Source organism: Nomascus leucogenys, chromosome 1a (genome assembly GCF_006542625.1).
Source record: "Nomascus leucogenys isolate Asia chromosome 1a, Asia_NLE_v1, whole genome shotgun sequence".
NCBI lineage: Eukaryota > Metazoa > Chordata > Mammalia > Primates > Hylobatidae > Nomascus > Nomascus leucogenys.
In genome coordinates, this window is record NC_044381.1 from 32,805,348 (window position 1) to 32,824,131 (window position 18,784).

At 37.3% G+C, this 18,784-nt stretch overlaps 1 protein-coding gene across 1 annotated transcript in view; it reads left to right on the top strand.

The window, feature by feature from the left end:
* Positions 1–18,784, top strand: part of GRIN3A (glutamate ionotropic receptor NMDA type subunit 3A) — a 176,580-nt gene that overhangs the window by 40,594 nt on the left and 117,202 nt on the right. The window lies entirely within an intron of this gene.

Here is an 18,784-nt window from a genome sequence, read left to right on the forward strand (position 1 = left end):
TGGTGAGTTTCAAGGCCTGATTGGATAAGAAAATGTAAAGTGAATAAAAGTTTTTTTTTTGAGACCAGAGTCTCACTCTGTCACCCAGGCTGAAGTGCAGTGGGACGATCTCGGTTCACTGCAATCTCTGCCTCCCAGGTTCAAGCAATTCTCGTGCCTCAGCCACCTGAGTAGCTGACATTACAGGTGTGCTCCACCACACCTGGCTAATTTTTGTATTTTTAGTAGAGACAGAGTTTCATCACGTTGGCCAGGCTGGTCTTGAACTCCTGACCTCAAGTGATTCGCCCAACTTGGCCTCACAAGGTGCTGAGATTACAGGCATTAGCTACCATGCCTGGCCAAAAAATAAAGATTTTAAGCATAGATAAATCTCAGGATTGTACTGAAAAAAAAGTCTGTATGGAATAGAAGCTGACGGAGGAAAGTAGATGATACTAAGAATATCTGTAAGCTGATGGGAGGTCTCAGGATAGACAGAGACTGCTGATAGAGATTCCAGAACAAGGTCATTGGGGAGGTAAGAGAAAAGAATGAAAAAACTCCTGATCATCTAAATAATTGAAAGTTTGCAAAAATTTTCTCCCATTCTGTATGTTGTCTGTTTACTCTGTTGATAGTTTCTTTTGCTGTGCAGAAGCTCTTTGGCTTAATTAGATCCCATTTGTCAATTTTTGCTTTTGTTGCAATTGCTTTCGGCATCTTCATCATGAAATCTTTGCCCATGCCTATGTCCTGAATGGTATTGTCAAGGGTTTTTTTTTTTTTTTTTTTCTTTTTTTCTAGGGTTTTCGTAGTTTGGGGTTTTACAACGAGGTCTTTAATCCATCTTGAGTTGATTTTTGTGAAAGGTAGGGGCCCAGTTTAAATTTTCTGCATATGGCTAGGCATGTTCTCACTTACAAGTGGGAGCTAAATGATGAGACTACATGGACACATAGAGGGAAACAATACACACAGCAGCCTACTGGAGGGCGAGAGGAGGGAGAAGATCAGGATAAACAACTAATGAGTACTAGACTTAATACGTGGGTGATGAAATAATCTGTACAACAAACCCCCGTGACACATGTTTACATATGTAACAAACCTACACGTCCTGCACATGTACCCCTGAACCTAAAAGTTAAAAAAAAGAAAGGAAGAAGGAAAGAAAGAAAGAAAGAAAGAAAGAAAGAAAGAAAGAAAGAAAGAAAGTTAGTTACCAGGTACTTCAGAAACTAACTCTGTGCCCATCTCACTTAGGTTCATAGCAATCTGAGCTTTATTTCCCTGTTAAAAAAAAATAAGCATTTCCAACATATACCCTTAGTGGCAAATCTGGGGCAAGAAGAGGGGAGAAGTTTTGCGGTAGTTGTCCATGTTTCTTTCTCCCATCCTCCATGCCATGAGTAATTGTGTCTCTAACTTCAAGTAAACAGAGACCTAATTGCTTTCTTTTTTATACAAAATACTAGGTACTTTCTAGGATGCATAATGATAATAGATGTCTTACTTTAGCATTTAAAATCTTGATAAAACTTCTGACATCTTTCTTTGTCTTCTTTCTCTTAACATTTTCTTCTTTATTTCCTGTAATTTCCATTTTTACTTCATTAGGATACCATTCTATGTGGATCACTGAAATTTCAATTATGTCTGCAGTTCTACAATGGTACCTCACTTTAGATAGCAGATAAATAACTGAAAGGTTGACACAATGTTGATACATTCCTATATTGAATTATTTTAAATATATATCAGTGTTGAGCATTTAAACAAATTCTATTTTGAATAATTCATAATTATATTATGAATAATTTATAAAGCACAATAAATATTTTCCACACAACCATCTTTTTTTTTTTATTTTTATTTTTTATTATTGTACTTTAAGTTTTAGGGTACATGTGCACAATATGCAGGTTTGTTACATATGTATCCATGTGCCATGTTGGTGTGCTGCAACCATTAACTCGTCATTTAGCATTAGGTGTATCTCCTAATGCTATCCCTCCCCCCTCCCCCCACCCCACAACAGTCCCCAGTGTGTGATGTTCCCCTTCCTGCGTCCATGTGTTCTCATTGTTCAATTCCCACCTATGAGTGAGAACATGTGGTGTCTGGTTTTTTGACCTTGTGATAGTTTACTGAGAATGATGGTTTCCAGTTTCATCCATGTCCCTACAAAGGACATGAACTCATCTTTTTTTATGGCTGCATAGTATTCCATGGTGTATATGTACCACATTTTCTTAATCCAGTCTATCGTTGTTGGACATTTGGGTTGGTTCGAAGTCTTTGCTATTGTGAATAGTGTCACAATAAACATATGTGTGCATGTGTCTTTATAGCAGCATGATTTACAATACTTTGGGTATATACCCAGTAATGGGATGGCTGGGTCAAGTGGTATTTCTAGTTCTAGATCCCTGAGGAATCGCCACACTGACTTCCACTGACTTCCACAGTCCCACCAACAGTGTAAAAGTGTTCCTATTTCTCCACATCCTCTCCAGCACCTGTTGTTTCCTGACTTTTTAATGATCACCATTCTAACTGGTGTGAGATGGTATCTCATTGTGGTATTGATTTGCATTTCTCTGATGGCCAGTGATGATGAGCATTTTTGCATGTGTTTTTTGGCTGCATAAATGTCTTCTTTTGAGAAGTGTCTGTTCACCTAGGAATCCAACTTACAAGGGATGTGAAGGACCTCTTCAAGGAGAACTACAAACCACTGCTCAATGAAATAAAAGAGGATACAAACAAATGGAAGAACATTCCATGCTCATGGGTTGGAAGAATCAATATCGTGAAAATGGCCATACTGCCCAAGGTAATTTATAGATTCAATGCCATCCCCATCAAGCTACCAATGACTTTCTTCACAGAATTGGAAAAAACTACTTTAAAGTTCATATGGAACCAAAAAAGAGCCCGCATCGCCAAGTCAATCCTAAGCCAAAAGAACAAAGCTGGAGGCATCACGCTACCTGACTTTAAACTATACTACAAGGCTACAGTAACCAAAACAGCATGGTACTGGTACCACAACAGAGACATAGATCAATGGAACAGAACAGAGCCCTCAGAAATGATGCCGCATAGCTACAACTATCTGATCTTTGACAAACCTGACAAAAACAAGAAATGGGGAAAGGATTCCCTATTTAATAAATGGTGCTGGGAAAACTGGCTAGCCATATGTAGAAAGCTGCAACTGGATCCCTTCCTTACACCTTATACAAAAATTAATTCAAGATGGATTAAAGACTTATATGTTAGACCTAAAACCATTAAAATCCTACAAGAAAACCTAGGCAATACCATTCAGGACGTAGGCGTGGGCAAGGACTTCATGTCTAAAACACCAAAAGCAATGGCAACAAAAGCCAAAATCGACAAATGGGATCTCATTAAACTAAAGAGCTTCTGCACAGCAAAAGAAACTATCATCAGAATTAACAGGCAACCTACAGAATGGGAGAAAATTTTTGCAACCTACTCATCTGACAAAGGGCTAATATCCAGAATCTATAATGAACTCAAACAAATTTACAAGAAAAAAACAAACAACCCCATCAAAAAGTGGGCAGAGGACATGAACAGACACTTCTCAAAAGAAGACATTTATGCAGCCAGAAAACACATGAAGAAATGCTCATCATCACTGGCCATCAGAGAAATGCAAATCAAAACCACAGTGAGATACCATCTCACACCAGTTAGAATGGCCATCATTAAAAAATCAGGAAACAACAGGTGCTGGAGAGGATGTGGAGAAATAGGAACACTTTTACACTGTTGGTGGGACTGTAAACTAGTTCAACCATTGTGGAAGTCAGTGTGGCGATTCCTCAGGGATCTCGAACTAGAAATACCATTTGACCCAGCCATCCCATTACTGGGTATATACCCAAAGGACTATAAATCATGCTGCTATAAAGACACATGCACACGTATGTTTATTGCGGCACTATTCACAATAGCAAAGAGTTGGAACCAACCCAAATGTCCAACAACGATAGACTGGATTAAGAAAATGTGGCACATATACACCATGGAATACTATGCAGCCATAAAAAATGATGAGTTCGTGTCCTTTGTAGGGACATGGATGAAACTGGAAACCATCATTCTCAGTAAACTATCGCAAGGACAAAAAACCAAACACCGCATGTTCTCACTCATAGGTGGGAATTGAACAATGAGAACTCATGGACACAGGAAGGTGAACATCACACTCCGGGGACTGTTGTGGGGTGGGGGGAGGGGGGAGGGACAGCATTAGGAGATACACCTAATGCTAAATGACGAGTTAATGGGTGCAGGAAATCAACATGGCACATGGATACATATGTAACAAACCTGCACATTGTGCACATGTACCCTAAAACCCTAAAGTATAATAAAAAAAAAAAAAAAAAAAAAAAAGAGAAGTGTCTGTTCATGTCCTTCACCCACTTTTTGATGGGGTTGTTTTTTTCTTGTAAATTTGTTTGAGTTCATTGTAGATTCTGGATATTAGCCCTTTGTCAGATGAGTAGGTTGCGAAAATTTTCTCCCAATTTGTAGGTTGCCTGTTCACTCTGATGGTAGTTTCTTTTGCTGTGCAGAAGCTCTTTAGTTTAATTAGATCCCATTTGCCAATTTTGGCTTTTTTTGCCATTGCTTTTGGTGTTTTAGACATGAAGTCCTTGCCTGTGCCTATGTCCTGAATGGTATTGCCCAGGTTTTCTTCTAGGGTTTTTGTGGTTTTAGGTCTAACATGTAAGTCTTTAATCCATCTTGAATTAATTTTTGTATAAGGTGTAAGGAAGGGATCCAGTTTCAGCTTTCTACATATGGCTAGCCAGTTTTCCCAGCACCATTTATTAAATAGGGAATCCTTTTCCCCATTGCTTGTTTTTGTCAGGTTTGTCAAAGATCAGATAGTTGTAGATATGCGGCGTTATTTCTGAGGGCTCTGTTCTGTTCCATTGATCTATATCTCTGTTTTGGTACCAGTACCACGCTGTTTTGGTTACTGTAGCCTTGTAGTATAGTTTGAAGTCAGGTAGCATGATGCCTCCAGCTTTGTTCTTTTGGGTTAGGATTGACTTGGCGATGCAGGCTCCTTTTTGGTTCCATACGAACTTTAAAGTAGTTTTTTCCAATTCTGTGAAGAAAGCCATTGGTAGCTTGATGGGGATGGCATTGAATGTTTAAATTACCTTGGACAGTATGGCCATTTTCACAATATTGATTCTTCCAACCCATGAGCATGAAATGTTCTTCCATTTGTTTGTATCCTCTTTTATTTCATTGAGCAGTGGTTTGTAGTTCTCCTTGAAGAGGTCCTTCATGTCCCTTGTAAGTTGGATTCCTAGGTATTTTATTCTCTTTGAAGCAATTGTGAATGGGAGTTCACTCGTGATTTGGCTCTCTGTCTGTTATTGGTGTATAAGAATGCTTGTGATTTTTGTACATTGATTTTGTATCCTGAGACTGCTGAAGTTGCTTATCAGCTTAAAGAGATTTTGGGCTGAGACAATGGGGTTTTCTAGATATACAATCATGTCATTCATCTGCAAACAGGGACAATTTGACTTCCTCTTTTCCTAATTGAATACCCTTTATTTCCTTCTCCTGCCTGATTGCCCTGGCCAGAACTTCCAACACTATGTTAAATAGGAGTGGTGAGAGAGGGCATCCCTGTCTTGTGCCAGTTTTCAAAGGGAATGCTTCTAGATTTTGCCCATTCAGTATGATATTGGCTGTGGGTTTGTCATAGATAGCTCTTATTATTTTGAGATATGTCCCATCAATACCTAATTTATTGAGAGTTTTTAGCATGAAGGGCTGCTGTATTTTGTCAAAGGCCTTTTCTGCATCTATTGAGATAATCATGTGGTTTTTGTCTTTGGTTCTGTTTATATGCTGGATTACATTTATTGATTTGCATATGTTGAACCAGCCTTGCATCCCAGGGATGAAGCCCACTTGATCATGGTGTATAAGCTTTTTGATGTGCTGCTGAATTTGGTTTGCCAGTATTTTACTGAGGATTTTTGCACCAATATTCATCAAGGATATTGGTCTAAAATTCTCTTTTTTGGTTCCACACAACCATCTTTAGTATAAAGTAAATGAAGGACACACATTGAGTTTGTGCATATCATGATTTGCCTGTATTTCCAGCCAGTGCCTCAGACATGTATACACTTGCGCAATTTTGTGAATTCTTTCAACATTCAGGTGCCAGTTTTCTGATTGACATCAGGGAAGATCTGTGCCATCTCATAGAATGCGATTTTATGGGAAAGCAAATCATAATTACTCTAACCTCTAGGTCGAAACCATATTTGTCAACTTGGAAGGAAACTGACTCATAAAAAATAGACATACTCTTCAGCCAAAGGTCAGCCTTCTTCCTGTAAATCTAAACTACACATCACCATTTACTCATTTATTCATTCAATCAACAGTTCTCTTCTGTGAGTCTGTCATTTTCTGGACACTGTTATTTGGAATTTTACTATATAAAACAGCATCTCTGTCTTCTGAACAGTCCAGGGAAGGAGAGAGATGAGTAGACTAATAATTACTATACCATGTAATAAGTTATTAGGGGTTGTACAGAGAGTGATGAGGCAGAAGATGAAGAGAGACAGGTAATACACCTTGAGAATGAGGCAGGACAGGGATGTTTAACCACATAAGAAACCTGAACACAGCCTTGAAAGTTAACTGTGAGTTGACGATGCAAAAAAAAAGAGGCAAAGCAAGTTCTGGGCAGAGAAAATGACTTACCCGTGGATGTGGAGGCAAGAGAACTTGGAGCACTCGGGGAATTCCAAGATTTTTTGGAATGGCTTTGAAGGTCATCAGAAACTAAGATATATTTAGATAATTGAACAAACAGGACAAGAAACACCACCGTTGTGCTTCAAAGAAGATAAGCACGAGAGATAGAATACATGGGGATATATAACAGTCTGCTGTGGTGGCTCATGCATAGTCTGGGAAGGGGGGCAAGACATCCTGAGTCTTCAGGATCATCCATGACCCAGACAAGAAAGATTTGAAATAAATCATCAACATTATGAATTTAGCATTTTGAGATGCTAGACTATGATATAAGGGCTGGTTAGCAATTCTCTCTTTATCCAGAAATACAGTCATGTGCTGCATAACATTCATGGACCACATATGCAACAGTGATTCTATAAATTACAATTGAGCTGAAGAAAACCGATCACCAAGTATTTACTGTAATGTTTATTGTTATTTTAGAGTGTATTCCTTCTACTTATTTTTTTTTAAGTTAATTGTGAAACAAACTTAGGCAGGTCCTTCAGGAGGTATTCCAGAAAGCAGCATTTTTATCATGGGCAACGACAGCCCTATGCATTGTCATTGAAGACCTTCCAGTGGGAGAAGAGGTAGAGGTGGAAGTCAGTGATATGGATGATCCTGAACCTGTGTAGGCCTAGGCTAATGTCTGTTCATATCTTTATTTTATACAAAAAGTTTTAAAAAATAAAAACAAATTAATACAAAAAAGCTTATAGAATAAGGATATAAAGGAAGAAAACATTTTTGTACAGCTCCATGATGTGTTTTATACTGTGTTATTTCAAGAGTCAAAAAGTTTTTTTATAAATTAGAGTTACATTAAACTAAAGTTAATTTACTATTGAAGAAAGAAAACTTTCTAATAAATTTAGTGTAGGCCAGGAACAGTGGCTCACACCTGTAATCCCAGCACTTTGGGAGACCAACATGGACGGATCATGAAGTCAGGAGATTGAGACCATCCTGGCTAACATGGTGAAACCCCATCTCTACTAAAAATACAAAAAATTAGCCAGTCTTGGTGGCACGCACCTTTAGTCCCAGCTACTCAGGAGGCTGAGGCAGAAGAATCGCTTGAACCCAGGAGCGGGAGGTTATAGTGAGCCAAAGATCCTGCCACTGCACTCCAGCCTGGCTGAGAGTGAGACTGTGTCTCAAAAATAAATAAATAAATAAATAAATAAATTTAGTGTCGCCTAAATGTACAGTGTTCAGATATGTTTAGATACCATTACATTGTAATTGACTACAGTATTCAGCATAGTAACATGCTGTTCAAGTCTGCAGCCTAGGAGTAATAGGTTATACTACGTAGCCTAGGGGTGTAGTAGGTTATACCATCTAGGCTTGTGTAAGTGCATGCTATGATGTTCATATGATGAAATTACCTAATGACAGTACCCTCATCATTAAGTGACGCATGACTGTAATAAAGATCTCTCAAGGTCCCTGCTTTCTTTGTCAGTCTGTGCTCACTGGACTACTCTAGGAAATGTAATAATGGTCTTTGGAAATTCTTTCCATTTTAAAGTCTAAAAGCTTTTGGTGTAATATGCAAGCATCTCAAAGAATATAACACTGATAGATGCTAAGTAATGCTAACAAAATAAGCATATTAAATAGCAAACAATTTCAGGCAGAAATAATTCCAGGATTATTACAGTAAATCTTATGTAAACCCAGAAAATGTATTTGACTAGATTTGGACTTTTTTTTGCATTAACTATATTAGTAATTAATGTTTCTGTCCTCATAAGACATGTGATTGTATGTTTGTCACGTCACAGTGGAGAAGAAAAATTAGTAACTTCATAAATCAGTGTGTTCTTTATTCCTCTCTTATAAATGGCAATTATCTGTGGCTTAAGCATTACAGAGAGGTGTTAGAGTGTGCATGTTTTAGCTAAGCCAGAATCTTTCCTTTAAAATTCAGGAGGTAAAATTAACCACAAGTATCATTTATACATATTAAAATTAAATCATACTTATTAAATATTATATTGAAGACAGACATCTCAACTCAACAAATTATTAACCTTTATAATAGAAAGAGAAATACCTCTAATTCACTCCTGCCCCTTAATTTGTGGCATTCTATAAACTGTACAAGAGTTTGAGATAGGTGAGCTTTAAGTTCCCTTCCAAACCAAATGACAAAGTCATAAGTGCACTAATTGGTTTCCAGTGGATTGTGGAAACTAAATATTTCCACCCTTTGTGATTATACTGGGCTTCAGTGGATGCAGGCAATGATTTGACAAGCGAGTTCACAACAAGGGCCAGATGCAACCCAAATGTTATATTTGAAAAGTAGCCAACCAGGCATTTTTTTCATTTCTTATTCCATAACAATGCTCACATAGACCTTCCTGAAAGACACAGACCTGTTCATTCAGGATTCATTGTCCTGGACCTGAGGTCATCAGAGCTGCTTGAAGAGCCTTTGAGTTTGATTACTAATTCATGGGAAAGTATCGCCTCTGTGACCAAAGACTTTAAGAACTAAATTCAACATTCTCAATGTCTCTTTACTTTCAGCCATGATTTGAAAGGTACAAAGAGTTAACTATACTGATGTATTCCACAATTAAAGTGAAATAAAATGTCATTGCAGCAAAGTGTAATCATAATTAATAGATCACAAGTTTTGAAATAAGTTGTTAAAATAGAAATGTATTGAGATATTGCTTAATGTCATGCTAATACCATTTCTAGTGTTAAACTCGTCAATGTCAGGTAGCAAGCAATGAATGTGAATCAATAAAAAGCATTCGAATTCTCAAACGAAATAGGAAGCCATTATACAATAAAGCTGATTTAATAATTATGAAATTATTCTGAGGTGATAAACCGATATATATAAAAGGCATATTACATCACAATTAGTTGAACTGTGATTTTGACATACAAAACATCCTTATATCAATGTTTTAAATGTCTTGAGAGTATGGAATTGAGTGAAAAAGTTTATGTCAACTATGGTATCAGTTCTAGAGGGTCTTTAAAATAAAAATAATCAAAATTTAGCTGAGTTTTCATTCTTAATGCAATAAAGCAAATTAGCATGTGACATATGCCATCTCTTAATAATAGTTTCAGGCTGCATTGACATGAAGTAATCAAATTTCTTTAGGGAATTTAACTTGCATGCTAGACAGTTTAATTATCTGGTGCTTATTTCAATAGTTGCCATTATGAGAAAATATGTCCAAGTTTGTCACAGAGAATGTCTATAACAATGATTTTAATATTCAATAAATTTTAATTATCTTGTAAGTCATCTGCCTGTGTATGTTCCTTCAGATGTTACTTAATTTGACCAAAACCAAGGTGGTGAATTAGGAACTAAAATCAGTCCTAGAGCAACATCTTTATTCCAAGAGTTCTTAAAATTCAACAAATAATCTTACTCTTTATAATATACAGATTAAGAAGTTGGCATCAGATTTGAAAATTATATCTAACTTTAATATCCTACTGCAGAAATGCCTCTTTCATCCCTGACTGGGTTATTGATTCTACCATTCCTACTGTCCAGGAAACAGATATGCAAATGCATTATGTCTTCTATTTTTATAATATTCTCTGCTTCATAAAGCACTTTCACATACATAATATCATGTGGTCCCCACATCGCTCCGAAGTAGTTGTTTGACCATTAGTATTATTCTTCTTTCACAGTTGATAAATGCAAGTCCAAGTTCCCGACAAGAGTCCGGATCTCTAATCCAGTCCTCACCCTCCTCAATGCTGCTAAAGCTGGTCTATTTTGCCTATGAGATAGTCTCCGATGTATTTTACTCTCATGAAATGAAATTGTAACATGCTAGGTAGGCTTTCTCTTTAGCTCAAAGCATATTAAAAGAGACTGCAAGGGAGTAATGAAGGTAGGCACAGTGACATAGCGAAAGGGATAGCAAGCACCTAACACTGGCAAGAAAGACAGAAAATGCATTTTCTAAAGAGGCTCGAGAGCTCCAGCATTTCCAAAAGCTTGGCTCCGCTTGGTTCAGTCAACATGGAAACCAGTTGTCTCTGTAGCCCCTGAGCACATTATGGTCTGGCTTCCAGGCATAATGACTGGTGTTGACATCAGAATACTATGAATCATTGGGAAAGCATCAATTATGCCAGCACGAAGGAGTTTGCTAATGATAATTAACAATAGTAATAATAAGGCTAATATTTACCAAGCACTTACTACATGTCAGGCATGTGATGAAGCTTCCTTAATTGTCAGGTTCTGTTGTCACATTTCCAGCCACCTCCTCTCTTTCCACTCATCTATGGTCCTTTGACCTCCACCTGCAGACTTGGTCTTGCTCTAGTAACCAGGGCTAGCCTAAAACGTAGGCTGGAATGAAGATATTTGTCTCAAATCTAAAACTCAAAAACTACATCACCATTCCTTTTAGAATGGCTCAAACGGGGGCCTTATTTTTTGTCTGCTACTGTCTTATTCCTAATCTATTCCTCAGTTTGTTTCCTGGTGCTGATAATACTGCCCTCTAGATTTTAAAATCCTGAAAGAAAAGACCGTATTGATTATTTTCACTACTGTAGTCTCAGCAATCGGTAGCCAGTGCCTTACACAAAATAGGTACTCAAGTGTTTTTAAGTGAACTGAATGCACCACCACTCTGGCTCTTGCACATCAGGTCTCTTAGTGTACAATTCCTAATCTCAGCATGGTCACCATCATTATAAACTACCACTTTCTGAATATGACTGTGTTGATGCTTTGCATACATGTTATTCAATCTTTACAAAACTTATAAGGTAAACAGTATCATTTTCATTACGCAAAAGAGGAAAATGGTTTTCACAAGGTCTCACATACATAATTGGTAAATCAAAGAACAATAATTCAAATGAAGATGTGAGTGACTCCAAATAAAGCCACCTCCTTCTAGACGCTCCTAAAGATTTCAGTGACTTTCTGAAGTTCTGACCAAGGTTTTGGATTTCATTGCTTACTAATAGTCTTTCTTTATGTCAAATGCCCACATTTCTAATGATTATCTGTTCTTGGATTACCTTTCCCCATGTTGGAACATCTTGCCTGAACAGACTGCCCTCCTAAGTCACCATATGACTAAATATCTTCTGTAGCCACGCCCTTTGATCAAAGCTCTCTCATTCTCAAGTACGTTGGTGGCATTTTTTAAGCGCCAAAAGTTGTATTTGTCTGGGGCATAATTTATACGAGTGGGCTGGGAGAATAGGACCCAGAGAATGAGTGAGTCAAAGGCTTTCAAGATTACCAAGGGTTGGGTGAGAGAAACAAAGTGTAACCATACTGAACAAAAGGCAGAAATGGGATGATGTGTAGATGAATGAGTTGGGTATCAATAATTAGGTGGAATTATCTTGGGAAAAAAGTCCATGATTAGAAGCTTGCTGCAGGTAGCTTGAGTGATTATTACCAATCAACCTGTTATGCCCGACACTCCTTTCTGTAAATCATCCTGAGGCTCAGAAGGATTGGTTAGCTCAAAGTATGTAATATGCATGCTTCTGCTATTTCTTCTGCCTGAAGACATGCAATTCTTTACCCATGGCCTGGTATATAATGGACTTTAAAATAATTTGTTGTATGAATAAATAAGCTGTCTGTCTTTGAAGACAGTGGTGTTGTGCATGCCAACACTTTCTTCTAATTGTGTATACTCTATTTTAAGGAGTGGGCCCTGTTCCAGATCACCAAACCTTTCAGCGTTTCCAACACTGCTGCAATGAAATAGACCAGACCTAGCATTGCCAGCAATATTATGTCAACTGCACCATGCAGTGATAATCCTGCCTTCTGAAACATTCATTATATTGTACTGCTCTGTTATATATTCTTTAATATATCAGCCACTCAAAAATCCTGAGAGATATGTGCTAAGATCTTTGTTGACATCCCCATATGTGGTGTTTGAACATAGTCTAGATTATAGTTTTGACCATGAAATTCAGTAGAATTGAAATGAAAACTTTAGGTGAGCTTTTCCCAACTTGCTTACTCTACCAAACACAAAACTGATGTCATTAATTATGCAACTATCATTCTTTTTTAAAGTGTTGTTCATGAAGAAATACAAGTTTCATCATTTCACAAGAATTGCTACATATGGGAGGATGAGCGAAGAAAACAGCTGGGAAGCCATGTGCACACTGGGCAGCAGGCTAGAGACTCTCCCTGACTCCCATGGCCCAGACACACAGGGAATGTCATTCTAACTCATGCCTCAGACATCTTAAAAGTGGTTTTATTCCATTTATTTCTTTTAGGATTACTGGCAAATAATTGGAAATTATTAAATCTACAAATGTCAAGGATCTACTGCACATGTTGCTCTTATCAAGTAGAGGGAACAGTATAGAATAATGGTTAAAAGCACAGGCTTTTGAGTCCAACAAATTGGGGTTTTGAATCCAGGCTCTAATTTTTTTTTCTTTTAGACAGAATCTCACTCTGTCACCCAGGCTGGAGTGCAGTGGCACGATCTTGACTCACTGCAACCTCTGCCTCCAGACTCAAGCAACTCTCGTTCCTCAGTTTCCTGAGTAGCTGGGATTACAGGCACGTGCGACCACTCCAGGCAATTTTTTTGTTTGTTTGCTTTTTTGTTTTTTTTTTAGCAGAGACGGGGTTTCACCATGTTAGCCAGGCTGGTCTCAAACTCATGACCTCAGGTGATCTGCCACCTCAGCCTCCCAAAGCACTGGAATTAAAGGCATAAGCCACTACGTCTGGCCCAAGCTCTATTTCTTAGTAGCTGTGCCACCTTGGGAAAATTACTCACTTTTTCCGAACCTTGATTTTGTCTTCTATTAAAGGGGGATGATCATTGCAGTCACCTCATGAGGCCATTGTGAGGATGAAATAAAATAATATGCATAATGCACTAGGGACATCAGTAGGTATTAGCTCTTCATTTGTATAATTATTATTAAATTACAATTTCTGGGCAGGGACTACACCTTATGCTTGTCTGTGTCCTTAATGTAACCATAAAAACAGTTAATTTATTTAAAAGCTTGGGCTGCTAAAGGAATAATCTTCAATTTTCAGAAGAAAACGTCTTCTGTATAATATAGGTCAAATGAGATATAAGATAATGAGAAACAGAAAACCTCCTGCAGCCTCTTTGGCTGAGGAGAAGTGATAGCTGTGTAGAAAGCCTGTTCTGAGCCTCTCAAATGTATTTAGTAATCAGCAGATGGATGAAAGGAAGGAAATTTCATCTCTGGTAAAAGTAGTGGAAACATTATACTCACTTGAGCTTTCTGGGCTTTGACCTAGCTCATTTGGTTCCCCTTGCCCAGGAAAGAGCTGAGAGAATTGTATCTTTCATCTTCTCTTAAACCCAGCCCCATCACCTCTTTTATTCTGTCAGGGAATATCTCAAAGCTCTGTGGCAAACTCTTTCCTGCAGGCAATCCTGTTTCTGAAACTCTTACTAATCCACAAACTAGCAGAATCTGTGCTCTCTGAGAGAACAAAGATTGATGAGGGATCTCCAGGAGCTGGCATGAAGAATTCCTTAACTTGCATGCTGAGTGGCACTGGAGCTTGTTACTAAAGAAAAGAGAGTTGGGGGCGTGGGGAGGACTCTACTGTGAACATAGTATCTCCCAAATAAACAGCCCCTCCCAACATGATACAGAGCACTTCCGTTTTCCTGCTGAGAAGTTGGTGTAATTTATGTTTGTAAAATATATCTATTGCTGAGACCATTGTATGAAAATAGACAAGAAAAAGGAGAAGGAGCAAAAGCAAAGAAAAATACTGTATTGCAGTCAGTCACTTCCAACAGTGACTAAACTCTGTAAGTCAGTTGTAACAACTACTACTTATGGGCCCTCACTCTGCGCCAGGCACTTTCTATGCATTCTCACGTTCTTACATTTAATTCTCAAAATGAATCCATAAGTTAGGAAGTAGCATTGTCCTCATTTTAGAGATGAGGGAGGTATGACTCAGAGATGCTAAATGACTTACAGAAGGCTGCATGGTGCATAAATCATGGAGACAGAACTTAAGCATAGGTTGCCCTGACTACTAAGTCCTAACCACTATACTGCTTCTCAAAAGAGGACAGAAAAGCCCAACTGCTGAAGAAGACAGTGGCCCTACCAGCAAGGAAAACTTGGAACTTAAGGACACTGTAGAACCTGCTGAAGAGGACAATGCAGAATCACACAGGAAATATAGAAGCAGGTGGTGGCTCCAACCATTTATCTGAGACTAGGAAGATAGTACCCAGTCAGAGAAGAATGGATGCTCAAAATGAGACTACATTTTTAGTTATATGTGTTTACTTTTATAAATCATTATATATATTTACCTATATAGTGATCAATTGTTTTCAAATACATCTCATTTTTTTCTTAAGTCCCAATTACAGAATGCTTGTATAGTACAAATACTCGTCTCTTCCAACCCCTACAAATCATAATTACTAAATTAATATTTCCTAGTTTCTTCTTCCTCTCCTAGTTTTGCCAGACCCTATTATTTCATTTACAGTAATTTTCATGACTTTTAGTTATAGGAAGTGTTTATTCATCTAGTTAGTTACATATTGTCTATCTCCCAACCACCATAGAGACAACAGGAAATGCCATGCAGAGGTCATGGCTCAAGGTAGGAGCTTAAAATTATTTTTCCTGATTGAATAAATGTTCAGTAAAGGATTCTATTTCCTTATTGACTAGTAAATGTTTTATACATTTGGTGAACATTAACTCTTTGTCTACCCAATTTATTACTAATATTCTCTTGTTTTTCATATTCTTTCATTTTTTATGATAAGTGTTTAAAACTAAAAATAAGGTGTGCTGTGACAATTTAATGTTTTCCTTTTATTATTGTAATTTCTGATACATATTTACCTTTTGGTCTATCTTTTAATGATTTGATACTGTACTTTTAGCTCTTTAATGGCCTGGAATATATTTTTAATATATGATGTAATGAGAAATTTAATTGTTATTTTTCTAACTAATCTATTTTCTCAAATTCTAATCTCCTATTTCCTTCCCTATTTCTTTATTATTTTAATTTATAACATAGCAATTTAATATATTTAATTGACTTACTTTTTTATACATTAGCATTTGCTCCATTTATTTATCTATTAGTACTTCCCTGTTTTAATTATTGTTGCTTTATAAAAATGACATTTTCTAATGTGCTCTAATATCCTCCAAAGCAAGGGCTATCATTTTCTTTTTCCGAATATTTTTTACCACTCTTGCCTGATTTTTCCGTATATGGAACTCTAATATTTTACAGTCTGATCCATAGCAGGTTAAGCAATCTTCTCCCACACCACTGAATGATTCTTTGATGCTTTGAACCAACTTCTTGGTGACTCCTCTCTCCCTGCAGCTCTGCACTTACTAGGGATTTCATGCCACGAGTGCATGGCAGCATGCACATTCCCCAGCCATATTTCCTGCCCTATTCTTTTGGAAATTTCAGGCTCTGAAACAATGTCTAACCAGATTATGATGGAACAAAACCCCCAAAATCAATGGAGTAGAGTGGAGTGTCATCTCCACTAGAAATGAAGATTCAATTCAAAGTGTAGAAAAATTACATTTTAAAATCTTTTAAATTACCTATTTAGCTTGACATATATGGTTTTGTGTATACAATATGAATAATAATATAGCTACATTAAAGTATGTGATAATATAAATAATATACCATAATGTAATAAATAGCACACTTATTTAAGGGAATGAGAATTATCAGTACTATTTAAATTCGTATTTGCTCCCTCCCACCTCTCTCTTCTGACCTGTTTATTTTAATATATATAAATTGAATGTACTTATAAGGCAGTTTCACTCTATCTGCATCGTAGAGACAGGCTTCCTGCTTCTTGAGTTGTTCTGTTTCTGGATCTCTGATTTAGGAGAAAAACAATGTGGAAATTACTCTTAAAATCTTTGTATCTTCTTTCAGGCCATGAGTTTGCTCTTTTGCAAACAACAAACCATATGTAAGACACAGATTTTCCTTTTCAGTTTTACTCAATAGGTCATGTTTAATTTTTGTCCTGGATTTTGACAAAAATTTTACTATCATACTTGAATTTTAGTGTTATAAGTTTTCATAATCTTTGTGTGTGCGTGTGTGTGTGCGTGCACATGTATGCATGTGCATATGTGTGTGCCTTTGTCCTTATATGGGGAGAAATTGGAAAACACTGCATCTGAGGCTGCTAAATAAATAATATATCATTAGATGCTTCTAAACTATCATTTAATAATTTTCTAAAGAAATGTGTCTCAAGTTTGTGTATGGATTAAATTCAACATCTGGAATTTCTCAGTAGAGTTGTTTGTAGGGGTGAGTGTAATTATATGAATTAATCATTATCCATTGTGGGGGTCTTCATTTCACTCCCATGTCTCTCTCTCTCATGCCTATTAGATTTGTTTCTCTGTCTAATACTAAATGCTCAATATGATTAGCTAATTCAAGTTCCTATTTAGCAAGAAAGCAACAATTTCATCTCTGCCTCTTAAGCCATACTATTGATTTTTAAATCTGTCCTATGGGTGATTCGGAGGTTATGGTGCAGGAGAATGATATGGTCATGTTTGTATTTTAGGAAGAAAACTGGCAACAGAATAGGGAGCTGAAGCCAAGAAAACAGTTGGGAATAATTTGTTCCTGCTAGCTAAATGTAGAGCTTGCCTTCCATTGCTTTTTGCTTCTAGAAGAGGATTAAGACAGAGGAGGAAATAAAAAGGAAGAAGGAAAGGAAGAAAGCTAAAAGAGGAGGGCAAAAGAAAACACGGGAGCAATTTATATGAATCAAAATGAGGAGTGAGGAAATGAAGCTTCCATTTCTCTCACCTCAAGATCCTGCTGGCAGCTCAAGCCTGGACACCCGGAGCTACCTATTGGATCCTGTCTCCTGGTTTTTGAGACCTTTCTCTTTTTTGCCTCTCACATCTGATCTTGTCACTAAATCCTTTTTATTTTATTCTATTCTATTTTTGAGACAGAGTCTCACTCTGTTGCACAGGCTGGAGTACAGTGGTGCAATTTTGGCTCACTGCAACCTCCACCTCCCAGGTTCAAGCAATTTCTGGCTAATTTTTGTATTTTTAGTAGAGACAGGGTTTCACCATATCAGCCAGGCTGGTCTCGAACTCCTGAACTCAAGTGATCCTGCCTTGGCCTCCCAAAGTGCTAGGAGTACAGGCACAAGCCACTGCGCCTGGCTAATCCTTTTTAATTTTAAAAAGACCATTTTTCATTACCCTCCCTACCATGAACAGCAGTAGAACACTTAGCATGTAATCAAGATCCTGAGGGGCTTCTAATTCCCCATCCCTGTTGAATGCTTCCCGATGATGATTTTTCCAATGCTCTCTTTTTATCATTACAAGCTTTGCTCAAAAGCTTAATTTGGAAGGACAAAAGACAAATTCTCAGAACAAATTTTAAGAATAAATTTTAAGACTCCATTCTACCTACCATCATGAGCACCTATGGTCATAGTTTTCCTCCTGTAAACCTCTGTGTAGTCCTCATTTTTTATTCTACACATATCAAAGTCATTTAAATCGTTCAAAGAGTTTAAAGTGCAGCTTAAATTCTATTCCCTGTTACACGTTTTTTGGTAGTTAGGGACAGGCCACACTTCGTTTCATACAAGGGCTTCAGATTTTACTGAGAAAGCCTTCCTCATTTCTCAGTGCATATTATTGAATGTTTAGCAAGCTCCTAAAAACAATCCAATAGTTCCCAAAAGAAACATAGTTAGTTCAACTCCACCAATATTTATTGTGCCCCTAACGTATATAAGACATTGTGCTAAACATTGTCAGGATGTCAGATGCTGGTTCTTGGGAACAACAATTAACAAATGTATTCACTGGAAGACTATTTCCACTTCAATTATATGACTAATAATTTGTGACTTTTCAAACAAGTTTCTCTTCTTCCATG